General features: G+C 34.3%; 1 protein-coding gene across 3 annotated transcripts in view; it reads left to right on the top strand.

Annotated features, from left to right (window-relative positions):
• ODF2L (outer dense fiber of sperm tails 2 like) overlaps positions 1-15,131 on the top strand; it is a 170,050-nt gene that overhangs the window by 76,661 nt on the left and 78,258 nt on the right. The gene's annotated exons all lie outside the window — the stretch shown is intronic.

Raw genomic sequence — 15,131 nt, 5'->3', positions numbered from 1 at the left:
TTAGGAACATGCAATTTAAACCACAATGAGCTAGCAATACATGTTATTAGAATCACGAATATTAACAAGACTGACCTTACCAATATGAAGGAACTGGGATTCCCATGTCCTGCTGGTGAGCATGTAATATGGTATAAGTACCTTGAAAAACAGTTTCTCAGTTTATTAAAAACACTTTTACTTTTCACTTAAAACTAAGTAAACTTATACTTACCATATGACCCATCATTTCACTCCTAGGTATTTACTCAAGAGAAATGGGAGTATATGTCTGTATGTATTAATTTGCTGGGGCTGCCATAACAAAATACCACAGACTAGGTAGTTTAAACAACAAATCTATTTTCTCACAATTTTGGAGGCTAGAAATCCAAAATTAAGGTACCAGCATGCTTGGTTTTCTCTGAGGCCTCTCTGGCCACCTTCTTGTGTCCTCACATGGTCTTTTCTCTGTGCATGTCCCTCCCTGGTGTCTCTCTGTATCGTAATCTCCTTTTCTTACAGGGATATGAGCCACATTGGATTGGGGCCTGCCCTAATGGCCCATTTTTAACCTAACCATTTCTATAAAAGCTCATGTCTCCAAATATGATGCTATAGTCTGAGGTAATGGGGGTTAGGACTTCAACATATGAATTTTAGGGGAACACAATTTAGCCCTAACTCTATACAAACACTTGTATGTACATAAAAGTTCACAGCAACTTTATTAGTAATAGCTTAAAAACAACCCAAACAACCCAAAAGTTTATGAACAGATGAATAGATAAACAAACTATGGTATAGCTATGTAGTATGCTACTACTTGGCAATAAAAAGGCATGAATTTTTGATATATGCTACAGCATGGATGAATCTCAGTTATGCAAAATGGGGAGAAATAGCCCTCCCCCCAAAAGAATATGTATTCATGATTACATTCATTTAAAATTCTAGAAAATGCAAACCACTCTGTAAGGGCATAAAGGAGATCAGTGGTTTCCTGGGGTTCTGAGTTTTAGGATCACACACAGGGGACTAAGGAATTTTGGGGGTGATGGACATACTCCTCACCTTTATTGTGATAATGGTTTCATGGGTGTGTATACCATATCAAATCTTGCAAGTATGCACTTTAAATATATGTCGTTTATTATATGTCAATTTTACCTCAATACAACTGTTTTTAAAAAGATTGAATCTAAAAACATAGTGAAGCCACTCTCTTGGAGGTCAGATTTGGGTAATCCTCAAGTCTCTGGTGCATAGATAACATACCCAGAACATTTTTGAAAAGCATACTGGAGTGGCTTTGACAAGGCTGAAGCAGTGTGGCTTACTCAGATACTTAAGTTCTTTACTTTCTGGGTGAACTTAGAAACCTTCCTTCAGAGCCTCTTGGTTTTACTTAAGACACCACTTCAATGAAGCTTGAAAAATTATGAAAAATACATTTGGAAAGAGGAGGCAGTGCACACATATTTGATGGAGTCCTAGTGAAAAGTGGCTGCCAATACAATAGAAAGAGAAAAGAACTTTGAAAACTAGTTAGAATCTGACTCTCTGAAGCATTAAATAATGGTGAGCATTCATTAAGGTAATGGAAGCCAGTACTTTTCTGTTTCATAAGGAAGGTGAGAACGTAGAAAGATTTCTGGCGAAACTAAGATGAAAAATGTTCTAAATACCAAAGAGACAATTTTAAGTTCTGCGAAAATATATGAAGGTGGCATACCATGCTGAGTCACAATGAAGTACTTTTGAGGAAAGTTGTAAAAATTACAGAAAATACTGAATTTGAACTAAATAAAACATTGTAAAGAATGTGCAAGGGTATCCTGGCATTAAAAGTAAAATAGACAGGTTCACTCTAGTCTTTTTCCTTTACAAATTTTCATGTTTCTTTGGTTTCCTAAAGTACTTTTGGTGTTTAAGTTGACAGAAAGGAAAGAACAAGTCTTCATGTTTATGGCTCCAAGTTCTGGTTTCCAGTCAATTCACATATGGCTCAGAATGTTAATAATTGAAAGTTGATCTATTTTGACCGCTTGCCCACTTTATGACTTAAACTCATTCTTTGTCCATAAATCGTGTCCTTTCAGGGACGGTTTTGGAATTAGGCTTAGAATTGTGGCAAGATGACTCTTCTGTTGCTGAAAATTACATCCACGGTTTGAAGCATTTTATTATGCTAAACTTATAAGGAAAAATTTTGAAAGATCACATTTTTAGGAACCGCTAAAGAGGAAATGGGCCATTCGGTGATATTGCTGAGAGCAAATGAAAGCACCAAACACCCCAACAGACTGAAACAAAAGTTTCTTTACAGGAGACATTAATGCCAGGAGCTATGTAGATGGATACATTACATCCAGAGCCCACCCTGGCATGGCCCAGAGAGACAGGACTCAGTTGAGCTCTGCGAGTAGCTCCTGTGCTCATTTCTTACAGTTCAACAAGTCAGCGTGGAACACAGGGAAATGGACGATACTGGTGGGGGTTGTGCTTAGGGTGCTCTCACCAGTGGGATTTTCTTTGGAAGAAATCTGTCGTGAGTTGAACATTTTTTTTCTGGCTACGTTGCTCTTGACAGTGTGTAATCCAAGATTATTTCCTTGGCCTTCCAAAAAATTCCATAAGGTACCTAATGAACTATATAGTAAGTCCTTTTTTTTCTTTAACTAGATAGAATGGATTTTGTGCTCTGCAAAATAGATCCTGCAACTAAGAACCCCATGAGTTAAATATTGCCATTATTAGGGAAACAGCCATTTTAAAAAAGTGACTCCAAGTACAGTGTTTTAAATATTTTAGAAGCTTCTTTCTGTCTCATATCATAGCTCAAGGTGGGTAATTGTGCTGCGCCCTACAAAGTCATCTAGGGACCCAGGCTGGTGGGGTGACTCTGCCATCTGCTCCACTGGCTTTTCTCACTGGTTCCAAGGTGTTTGCTCCAGTTGCCTTCACCTGCACTGTGCCATATCCACGTTCCAGGCCGTAGGAAGGAAAAAGAGAAAGCAACTCCGTTTTGAAGGACACGAAGCAAAAATTGTTGCTAAAACCTAATAGCTACAACCAAGACTTGAAGCTTCACCAAGTTTCAAGGGAAGCTGGAAAATGTCGTCTCTAACTGTAGTGGCCATTAGCCTCACCCAAACATGATAGATATGGAGAGTTCTCTTAGTAAAAGAAGAGTAGAATGGATGTGGAGAAAATTCCAGGATTCTGTTTGAGAGCATATCAAGCTTTGAAACCTCAGAGGTCCCTGCAAACAGGGTATCACTCTAACCCTTTCTCCCAAAGCAAGGTTACCTGAATGAAGCAGCATAGCAGGGAGAATGTCAGAAAGCATCTTGCTCAGCCCTTCCATCTAAGTAGCAGTGAGACAGGAAGATATCAATAATTATTTTGACACTCTGAATAAAATAGAAATAAAACATCTAGACTTTAAAACATAACTCTTTCATTTAACGTGGAGAGCACCTGCTATGTGTCAACACTATAAGATACAGAAGTAAACAAGACAGTCCTGTTTGCTGCCCTTGTCATGTTTACATTCCTAGGATGGAAAACATACACTGAACAATTTATTATGAGTTGATTATTAATTATGATAAGTGTTTTAAGGTAGTACAGGGGATATATAAGTGTGTGTGTAAATACAAATAGAAATAGAAAACAGGCATTTGGCCTAGGTTGTAGAGTTCAGGGATGCATTTTATCTTTAAAGAGATATTTATTTACAAAAAAAATATGGACACATTTATTGGTAAAATAAATATATCTCTGCTAGTTGGAAAATTGTTTATAGACCTTCCTATAAGGTTTTTTGGTTATAATTAAATTAGGACTTTTGTCATTTAAAAGTAATAATGACACTATGTACTAACTTTACTTTTTGAATAAGTAATTACCTGGTTTAACATGAGGAAGTATAAAAATGTATACAGCCAAAAATTTCCCTCACATCCTTGATCTTAGCCACATGTAGATCCCTAATGGTTGACAAGTTTTGTTGGTTTCTTAGTTATACTTCATAAGAATTTTTATTCATATACAAGTCAATGCAAATATATTTCTTCTCTTTTTAAAGTACAGGTTAACAACATACTTTGCACATTTTAGTGCTCCCTGCTCTTTTTACTTATTATAGCTTGGAGGTCTTTTGATATAATAAATTGATGTGAAATATCTTTTTTTAAAACAAAATCATCATATTCCATTTTATAGATATATTATTAATGCATTTAGCCAGTCCCCTATTGGTGAGCATATAGATATTGCCAATATGTTGGTTTAGTGCTTCAATGAATACTTTTAAGATGTCATTTTATTCTTATGTGTAGGATAAATTTCTAACCCATTTGGGATTTATCTTGGGTTATGATGTAAAGTATAGATCAAGCTATATTTTTTCTCCACATGGCTTCCTGGTTGTTCCCAGATGATTCATTGATAGTACTTCCTTTTGTCAGTGATTTGAGATATCACATTATTAAAACTAAAGCTCCATATGTATTTAGGTCTGTTTCTGACTGTATATTCTGTTGCATTTGTCTTTTTGCCTACTTGTGTGTCAGCAGTATACTTTATTAATTACTCAGGCCTTATCTGACAAAAGCAAACCCTCTCCACCGTTAGTACTCTCCTTTTGTGAGATTTCCTGACTTTGTGTTGATATCTTCCTAGAGATTTTAAAATCAATAAATTTTAAACTCTAGTTCTGAAAAAAAAAACTTGAATTTTACTTTTATTGAAATTACGCTAAATTTAACAATTAACTTAGGGAGGATCAACGTCTTTATGATAGTGAGTCTTCCTATCCAAAATGCTTTTCCATTTGTTCAAGACTTCCTTTTTTCTTTCAAAGAATACTTTAATATTCTTTTTCTTTAGATTATAAGGTCTTGAACATTACTTTTAGACGTTTTACCTATAAATGGGGGTCTTTTCTTCCATTATATCTTCAATTAATATTTATTGTTTATATGAAAATTTTTGTATATTAATTTCGCACCTTCTAATTTACTGAGTTTTTTGTTTGTAGTAGTGTTTCAGTTGACTTCCTTAGGTCTTCTAAGTATGTTATCATATGGTATGCATATAGTGATAACTTTGCTTTTTAATTTTCCCGTCTCTAATTTCTTTGTCTTCCATAATTGCATTGGCTAGTACTTCTGGTATGATGTTAAATAATAGTGGTGATAGGACCATTCTTGCCTTGTTCCTGAGTAGGTATGCTCTTGTGTTTTCCCCTGAAATATAATACTGATGGGGGCTAGAATAAAAATTTTCTAATATTTAAAGAATTATCCATTGATAAATATGTTCTTAAGAATTTCATGAAGAATGGGTCTTGAGTTTGGTCAAATATCTTTTTAATGTATATGAAGATAACATGATTCTTATGCCTACTAATTGAGAGATAATATCTATAGATTAATAAATTTTCTAATACTGAACCTCCTTTGCAGACTTGTAATAAATTCTACTTGGAAAAGATGCATTGTTTTTAAATGTGCTTCTGGACTTACTTAGAAATTGTCTTCAATATTCATACATGAGATTAGAGATAGTTTTCTTTTTTATGGGCTTTATTAGATTTTATCATCAGTGTTTTGCTTACTTCAAAAACAGAAACTGAAATTCTTTCTCTATACTCTAAAACATTATAAATAGCATTGGAAATATCTGTTTTTTGAAAGCTTTATGGAATTCCCCTGAGAGATTATTTCTACCTGGTGTTTTATCTAGGGAAAATGGGCAGGAGGCAGTAGTAGCTCTTTGATGAATTTCTTTGTTTCTTCTATGGAAATTGTGCTGTTCATGTGCTGTTTTATTTTATATCTTTTGTAGGGTCAGTTTTGATATTTTTGTTCCTGAGAAAATAGTCCAATTTAGTAAGATTTGGTCTTTTTTTTTTTCACTTTTGTGGTAATTTCTCCCTCAATGCTGACTTTATTAGCACAATTTTTCATTTCTTTTCTTGACTAAATTAGCCAGTAGTTTATCTGCTTAGTTGACTTTTTTCAAAGCACCAGGTTTCAGTTTTTGTTTTCTAACTTGTTTTTTTTTTAATTTAAAAAATTTTTATTTTATTTTTTAGTTTTAATTCCAGGATAGTTAACCTATAGTGTTATATTTGTTTCAGGTGTAATGTATAGGGATTCAGCAATTCTGTACTCACTCAGTGCTCATAATATGAAGGGTACTCTTAATCACCTTCACCTATTGCAACCATCACCCCATCCACGTCCACTCTGGTAATCATCAGTTTGTTGTCAATAGTTAAGAGTCTCTTTAGTGGTTTTGTCCCTCTTTGTCTTTGTTCATTTATTTTGTTTCTTAAATTCCACATATGAGTGAAATCATATGGTATTTGTCTTTCTCTGACTGACTCATTTCAGTTAGCACTATACTCTCTAGCTCCATCCATGTTGCAAGTGACAAAACTTCATTCTTTTTTATGGCTGAGTAATATTCCATTGCATATATATACCACATCTTCTTTATCTGATAGATACTTGGGCTGCTTCCATAATTTGGCTATTGTAAATAATGCTGCAGTGAACATAGGGGTGCATGTGTCTTTTCACATTAGTGTTTTCCTATTCTTTGGGTAAATTCAGTAGTGGAATTACTGGATCGTATGGTAATTCTATTTTTAATTTTTTGAGAAACCTCCATACTGTTTTCCACAGTGGCTGTACCAGTTTGCATTCCCACCAATAGTGCATGAAAGTTTATTTTCTTCCACATCCTTGTCAACACTGTTGTTTCTTGTGTTATTGATTTTAGCCATTCTGACAGGTATGAGGTGATATCTCATTGTGGTTTTGATTTGCATTTCCCTGATGGTGAGTGATGTTGAACATCTTTTCATGTGTCTGTTGACCATGTATATGTCTTCTTTGGAGAAATGTCTGTTCATGTCTTCTGCCCATTTTTAATTGGATTATTATTATTTTTGCTCTTGAGTTATATAAGTTCTTTATATATTTTAGAGACTTGGCCTTTATTGATATGTCATTTGCAAATATCTTCTCGCATTCAGTAGGTTACCTTATAGTTTTTTTTTAATTTAAATTTTATTTTTTTTTTAATTTACATCTAAATTAGTTAGCATATAGTGCAACAATGATTTCAGGAGTAGATTCCTTAGTCCCCTTACCCATTTAGCACATCCCCCCTCCCACAACCCCTCCAGTAAACTTCAGTTTGTTCTCCATATTTATGAGTCTCTTCTGTTTTATCCCCCTCCCTGTTTTTATATTATTTTTTTCCCTTCCCTTATGTTCATCTGTTTTGTGGCTTAAAGTCCTCATATGAGTGAAGTCATATGATTTTTTTTTTCTTTCTGTGACTAATTTCACTTAGGATAATACCCTCCAGTTCCATCCACGTAGTTGCAAATGGTAGGCTTTCATTCTTTTTGATTGCCAAGTAATACTCCATTGTATATATACACCACATCTTCTTTATCCATTCATCCATTGATGGACATTTGGGCTCTTTCCATACTTTGTCTACTGTTGATAGTGCTGCTATAAACATGGGGGGGTGCATGTGTCCCTTTGAAACAGTACACCTGTATCCCTTGGATAAATGCCTAGTAGTGCCATGCTGGGTCATAGGGTAGTTCTATTTTTAGTTTTTTGAGGAACCTCCATACTGTTTTCCGGAGTGGCTGCACCAGCTTGCATTCCCATCAACAGTGCAAAAGAGATCCTTTTTTTCCACATCCTTGCCAACATCTGTTGTTGCCTGAGTTGTTAATGTTAGCCATTCTGACAGGTGTAAGGTGGTATCTCATTGTGGTTTTGATTTGTATTTCCCTGATGATGAGTGATGTTGAGCATTTTTCCATGTGTTGGTTGGCCATCTGGATGTCTTCTTTGGGGAAGTGTCTATTCATGTCTTTTGCCCATTTCTTCACTGGATTATTTGTTTTTTGGGGTGTTGAGTTTGAGAAGTTCTTTATAGATTTTGGATACTAACCCTTTATCTGATATGTCATTTGCAAATATCTTCTCCCATTCTGTCGGTTGCCTTTTAGTTTTTCTGATTGTTTCCTTTGCTGTGCAGAAGCTTTTTATTTTGATGAGGTCCCAGTAGTTCATTTTTGCTTTTGTTTCCCTTGCCTCTGGAGATGTGTTGAGTAAGAAATTGCTGCGGCCAAGATCAAAGAGGTTTTTGCCCGCTTTCTCCTCGAGGATTTTAATGTCTTCCTGTCTGACATTTAGGTCTTTCATCCATTTTGAGTTTATTTTTGTGTATGGTGTAAGAAAGTGGTCCAGGTTCATTCTTCTGCATGTCGCTGTCCAGTTTTCCTAGCACCATTTGCTGAAGAGGTTACCTTTTAGTTTTATTGTTTCCTTTGCTGTGCAGAAGCTTTTTATTTTGATGTAGTCCCAATAGTTTATTTTTGCTTTTGTTTCCCTTGATTCAGAAGACATCTGTAGGAAGATGTTTCTGTAGCCTGTGCTATTTTCTCGGATTTTCGTGGTTTCAGGTCTCCCATTTATGTCCTTAATTCATTTTGAGTTTATTTTTGTGTATGGTATAAGAAAGTGGTCCAGTTTCATTCTTTGCATATAGTTGTCCAGTTTTCTCAACACCATTTGTTGAAGATACTTTCTTTTTCACACTGCATATTCTTACTTCCTTTGTCAAAGATTAATCTACCATATGATTTATGATAATAATTAAAAGACTATATAATAATAACAGTTCTGGGTTTTCTATTCTGATCTATTGATCTATGTGTCTTCTATTTTTGTGCCAGTACCATCCTGTTTTGATTACCACAGCTCTGTAGTGTATCTTGAAATCTGGGATTATGATATCTGCAGTTTTTTTTTTCTTTTTCAAGATTGCTTTGGCTATCCATGGTATTTTGTGATTCCCCACACATTTTAGGATTATTTTTTCTATTTCCGTGAAAAATGCAGTTGGTATTTTGATAAGTATTGCATTAAATCTATAGATTGATTTGGGTAGTATGGAAATTTTAGTAATATTTGTTCTTCCAGTCCATGAGCATGGAATATCTTTCATTTGTTTGTGTTGTCTTCAGTTTCTTTCATCCACGTTTTTACAATTTTCATAATACAGGTCTTTTACTTCCTTGGTTACATTTATTCCAAGGAATTTTATTATTTTTTTGTGCAATTGTAAATTGAATTTTTTTCTTAATTTCTTTTTCTGCTACTTCATTATTAGTGTATAGAAATGCAATGGATATTGTATATTGATTTTGTATCTTGCAACCTTACGGAATTCAATTATCAATTCTAGTAGTTTTTTTGGTGGAGTCTTTCAGGTTTACTGTATAGTATCATGTCATCTGCAAATAGTGACAGTTGTATTTCTTCATTACCAAAGTGGATGCCTTTTCTTTCTTTTTGTTGTCTGATTGCTGTGGCTAGGACTTCTAGTACTGTGTTGATTGAAAGTGGTGAGAGTGGAGATCCTTGTCTTGTTCCTGATTTTAGGGGAAGAGTTCTCAGGTTTTCACCATTGAGTATGATGTTAACTGTGGGGTTTTCATATATGGCCTTTGTTATGTTGAGGTATATTCCCTCTAAACCTACTTTGTTTATGAATGAATGAAACTACTTTTTATCATGAATGGATGTTGTACTTTGTCAAATCCTTTTTCTGCATCTATTGAAATGATCATATGGTTTTTATCTTTTTCTTATTGATGTGATGTATCATGTTGATTGACTTGTGAATATTGAACCACCCTTGCAGCCCAGGAATAAATCTCATTTGATTGTGTTCAATGATTTTTTAAATATACTATTGGATTTGATTTGGCAATACTTTGCAAATATGTTCAACAGATATTGGCCTATAGTTCTCTTTTGCTGTCATGTTTTTTTTTTTCTGGTTTTGATATATGCGTTCCATATTCATCAGAGATATTGGCCTATTGTTCTCTTTTTCTGTAGTGTCTTTTTACATTTTTGGTATCAGAGTCATGCTGGCCTCATAGAATAAATTTAGAAGCTTTCTGTCTTATTTTTTGGAATAGTTTGAGAAGAATAGGTATTAACTCTTCTTTAGTAAAAGGTGAAAGATTTACATGATCTGAAGAGAAACCAGGATATTGGTATTAATTTTTTTTTAATGTTTGGTAGGATTCATCTGTGAAGCCATCTGGTCCTGGATTTTCATTTGTTGGTAGTTAAAAATTTTTTTTTATTGTTTATTTATTTTTGAGAGAGAGAGAAACACAGAGCATGAGCAGGGGAGGGGGCAGAGAGAGACTAAGACAGAATCTGAAGCAGGCCCCAGGCTCTGAGCTGTTAGCACAGAGCCCGACGTGGGCCTCAAACCCATGAACCATGAGATCATGACCTGAGCTGAAGTCAGATACTCAATGGACTGAGCCACCCAGGCACCCCTAGGGAGTTTTTGATTACTGACTCAATTTCATTATTGGTAATCAGTCTATTCAAATTTTGTATTTCTTCTTGATTTGGTTTTGGAAGGTTATATGTTTCTAGGAATTTATCCATTTCTTTTAGGTTGTCTAATTTGTTGGCATATAATTTTTCATCATATTTTATAATCCTTTGTATTTCTACATGTCATTTCTCTTATTTTTGTTTTTGTTTATTTGAGTTCTCTCTCTTATTTATTTACTTATTTATTTATTTGATGAATCTGGCTAGAGGTTTATCAACTTTGTTGATCTTTTCAAAGAACCAGCTCCTGATTTCATTGATCTGTTCTATTGTTTTTTGAGCTTCTATTTTATTTGTGTTTTCATCTTTCTTATTTTGTTCCTTCTACTACTTTTTGGGTTTTGTTTGTTCTTTTCCTAGCTCCTTTAGGTGTAAAGTTATACTGTTTATTTGAGATGCCTCTTGCTTCTTGACATAGGCCTGTATTGCTATATACTTCCCTCTTAGAACAACTTTTGCTGCATCCCTTTTTGGACCATTGTGTTTTCATTTTCATTTGTCTCCATGCATTTTTTGATTTCTTCTTTGATTTATTCACCCATTCATTGTTATTTAACATGTTATTTATATATGTGATATCTATCTATCTATCTATCTGGCATGTTAATGTAACCTCCATGTATCTGTGTTTTTTCCAGATTTTTTCTTGTAGTTGATTTCTAGTTTCATAGCATTGTGGTTGGAAAAGATGCACGGCATGACTTCAATATTTTTAAATTTGTTGAGACTTGTTTATGGCCTAATATGTGATCTATTCTGGAGAATGTTCCATGTACACTTGGGAAGAATGTGTATTCTGGTATTTTAAGATGGAATGTTCTAAATATGTTTGTTAGATACATCTGGTCCAATGTGTAATTCAAAGGCATTGTTTCCTGGTTGATTTTCTGTTTGGATGTTCTATCCATTGATGTAAGTGGGATGTTAAAGTTCTCTACTATTGTTGTATTATTATCGATTACTTTCTTTATGTTTGTTATTAGCTGCTTTATGTATTTGGATGCTTTCATGTTGGGTGCATTAATATTTACAATCATTATATCTTCTTGTTGGATTGTTCCCTTTATGATTATATAGTGTCTTTGTCTCTTGTTACAGTCTTTGTTTTAAAATCTATTTTGTCTGATGTAAATATTGCTACACTTACTTTCTTTTCACTTCCATTTACATCATAAATGCTTTTCCATCCCTTCACTTTCATTCTGCATGTCTTTAGGTCTGAAATGAGTCTGTTGTTGGTAGCATACAGATGGATCTTGCTTTTGTATTCATTCTATCACCCTGTCTTTTGATTAGAACATTTTCTCCATTTGCATTCAAAGTAATTATTGATAGATTGTACTTACTGCCATTTTGTTACTTGTTTTATGGTTCTTTTTGTACTTCTTCTCTGTTTCTTGCTCTTTCCTTACACAGTTTTCTGTGTGTATTTGTGTATTCTTTTGTCTTTATTTTTTGCTTATCTATTGCTGTTTTTTTAAATTTGTGGCTACCATTAAGTTTATATATAATATCTTATGTATATAATGATCTCTATTAAGTTGATAGGCATTTGAGTTTGAATACCTTCTTTACTACTCTCCCTGCCGCATGTTAGGTGGGTAGTGTCATATTTTACGTCTTTTTATGTTGTGAATTCCTTGACTGATTTTTATAGCTATACTTAACATTACTGCTTTTGCACTTCCTATTTTTCTTACTTTTACTTATGTCCTTTCCTTTTCATCTAAAAATTCCTCTTTAATATTTCTTGTAGGGCTGGTTTAGTAGTCACGAATTTCTTTAACTTTTGTTTGTCTTGGAAGCTCTTTATCTCTCCTTCTATTCTGAATGATAGCCTTGTTGGAAAGAGTATTCTTAGTTGCAGGCTTTTTTCTTTCATCACCTTGAATACATCATATGTTTTCTAACTTCTTAAGTTCTGCTTTGATCTTTACTGATTTCTTCCTTTGTCTTTCCTTCATTCTGTTTTGTTTCTTTTTTGGTTTCTTAAGTTGAATGTTCCAGTTATTTATTTTCATTCTTTCATGTTTGTAATAGAAGTATTTAAGGCTCTGATTTTCCTCTTAGCATTGCTTTAGCAATGTGTTATTTTCTTATTGATTTTTAGATGTTCTACAATTTTGGTTTTGAATTTTCCTCTTTGATTTAAGAATCATTTAACTGAATTTTTCTTAATTCCAAGAGATATTGGCTTTTTATTTTCTGATTTTACTGTTCACTAGTAGCATTGAATAGTTATTGGAGAATTTTGTCCATACCATTTCTAGTTTTTGTAATGCATTGAGGTTTTCTTTGGATCTTAGTACATTACCAATTTCTGTACTCTTTCATAGGCACTTAAATAGAAGATGTTATCTCTTTTTTAGAATATAGAGTGTGACATTTATAACTAAATAAGTCTAATTAATTTTGTTACATGGGTCATCTATATCATATCCTTAATGTTTTTCTCTCTTGATCTGTCTTAGCCTAGAGAGGTGTATTAAAGTTTCCCATTTTTAGTAAGGTTTTATTTCTTATTATATATTCTTTAGTTACTTGAGGCATATATAGTCATAAATGTTATATGTTTACCATTATATAATTACCTTTGGTATTATAAAGTTCTTTTTTTGCCTTATTTAGTGCTTTTTAACTTGAGTTCTGCCTTCTCTGATATTATATTGTAACTTTTGCTTTTCTTTCTTTCTTTCTTTCTTTCTTTCTTTCTTTCTTTCTTTCTTTCTTTCTTTTATTTACCTGGTATGCCATTCTTCTCTGATTAGCTGTTCTGGATTATTTTATTTTAGGTGCTTTTTTTTAATTTTTTTTTCAACGTTTATTTATTTTTTTTGGGACAGAGAGAGACATAGCATGAACGGGGGAGGGGCAGAGAGAGAGGGAGACACAGAATCGGAAACAGGCTCCAGGCTCTGAGCCATCAGCCCAGAGCCTGACGCGGGGCTCGAACTCACGGACCGCGAGATCGTGACCTGGCTGAAGTGGGATGCTTAACCGACTGCGCCACCCAGGCGCCCCTTAGGTGCTTTTGAAGACAGTATAGAGTGGGTTTACTAATCTAATCTTGTAGCCTTCTTACATTTATCAATGTAACAGATAGTTTTGTATTTAGTTATTTTATATTTTCTAAATTTATAGTTTTCAGGTCTTTGAATATAAGGCCTGTTTTTGGTTTTCTTTTCTTTAATGTATGGGTGTAATTCCACTGATATTAAGAAAGGTTTACCAGACTCATAAATACAGAGAAGAAACTGGTGATTGCCAGAAAGGAGGTGAGTGAGGGATGGATGAAGTAGGTGAAGGGGATTAAGAGATACAAACCTACAGTTATAAAATAAATAAGTTATGAAGATGAAAAGTACAGTGTAAAGAATATAGTTAATAAAATTATAATAATTTTTTATGGTGGCAGATGGTAACTACATTTATCATAGTAAGCATTGTGTAATGAATAGACTTATTTTTTTTCCTTCCCCTCCCCCATGGGTTTCTGTTAAGTTTCTCAGGATCCACATAAGAGTGAAAACATATGGTATCTGTCTTTCTCTGTATGGCTTATTTCACTTAGCATCACACTCTCCAGGTCCATCCACATTGCTACAAAGGGCCATATTTCATTCTTTCTCATTGCCATGTAGTACACCATTGTGTATATAAATCACAATTTCTTTATCCATTCATCAGTTGATGGACATTTAAGCTCTTTCCACAATTTGGGTATTGTTGAGAGTGCTGCTATAAACATTGGGGTACAGTGCCCCTATGCATCAGTACTCCTGTATCCCTTGGGTAAATTCCTAGCAGTGCTACTGCTGGGTCATAGGATAGGTCTATTTTTAATTTTTTGAGGAACCTCCACACTGTTTTCCAGAGTGGCTGCACCAGTTTGCATTCCCAGCAACAGTGCAAGAGGGTTCCCATTTCTCCACATCCTCTCCAGCATTTATATGAACAGACTTATCAAATCACTATGTTGTATACCTGAAACTAATATAACATTGTATGTCAACTAAACTTGAACAACAAAAAGGAATGCTTTTTTGTTCTCACTGTTACTTTTGTAATTATAACTTTATTAATATTCTTAGTATTTCATAAATCTGAACCAGCCAGGGTTCTCCAGAGAAACAGAACCAATAGGATGGAAATTCTCTCTCTCTGTGTCTCTCCTCTCTCTCTAAATATAATGAAGAATTAGCTCATGTGATTATAGAGGCTGACAAGTTCTAAGATCTGCATTTGGCAAGCTGGAGACCCAGGAGAGCTGATGGTATAGTTGTAATCTGGGTCCACAGGCCTGAGAATAAGAGAATTGATGGTATAACTTGAAGTCTGAGTCTGAAGTCCTGAAAACAAGGAGACTTGATGGTGTACGTTTTCCATCTCAGGCTGAGTCCAAAGGCAAGAGAAGACCAACGTCCTAATTTGAAGACAGTGAGCTAGAGAGAGACAAAGTAAATTCACCCTTATTCATCCTTTTGTTCAGGCCTTGAACAGATTAGATGAGGCCAATTCACGCTAGAGAGGCAATCTGCTTTACTCAGTCTATTAATTCAGATGTTAGTATCTTCCAGAAATGCACCAACAGACATACTCAGAATATTGTTTAACCAAGTATCTAGACATGCCATGGCCTAATCAAGTTGACCCATAAAGTTAACTATCACAAGTCCA

Source organism: Felis catus, chromosome C1 (genome assembly GCF_018350175.1).
Source record: "Felis catus isolate Fca126 chromosome C1, F.catus_Fca126_mat1.0, whole genome shotgun sequence".
Classification (NCBI taxonomy): domain Eukaryota; kingdom Metazoa; phylum Chordata; class Mammalia; order Carnivora; family Felidae; genus Felis; species Felis catus.
Note: the sequence above shows the minus strand (reverse complement) of the source record. Positions and strands in the feature narration are given on the sequence as shown.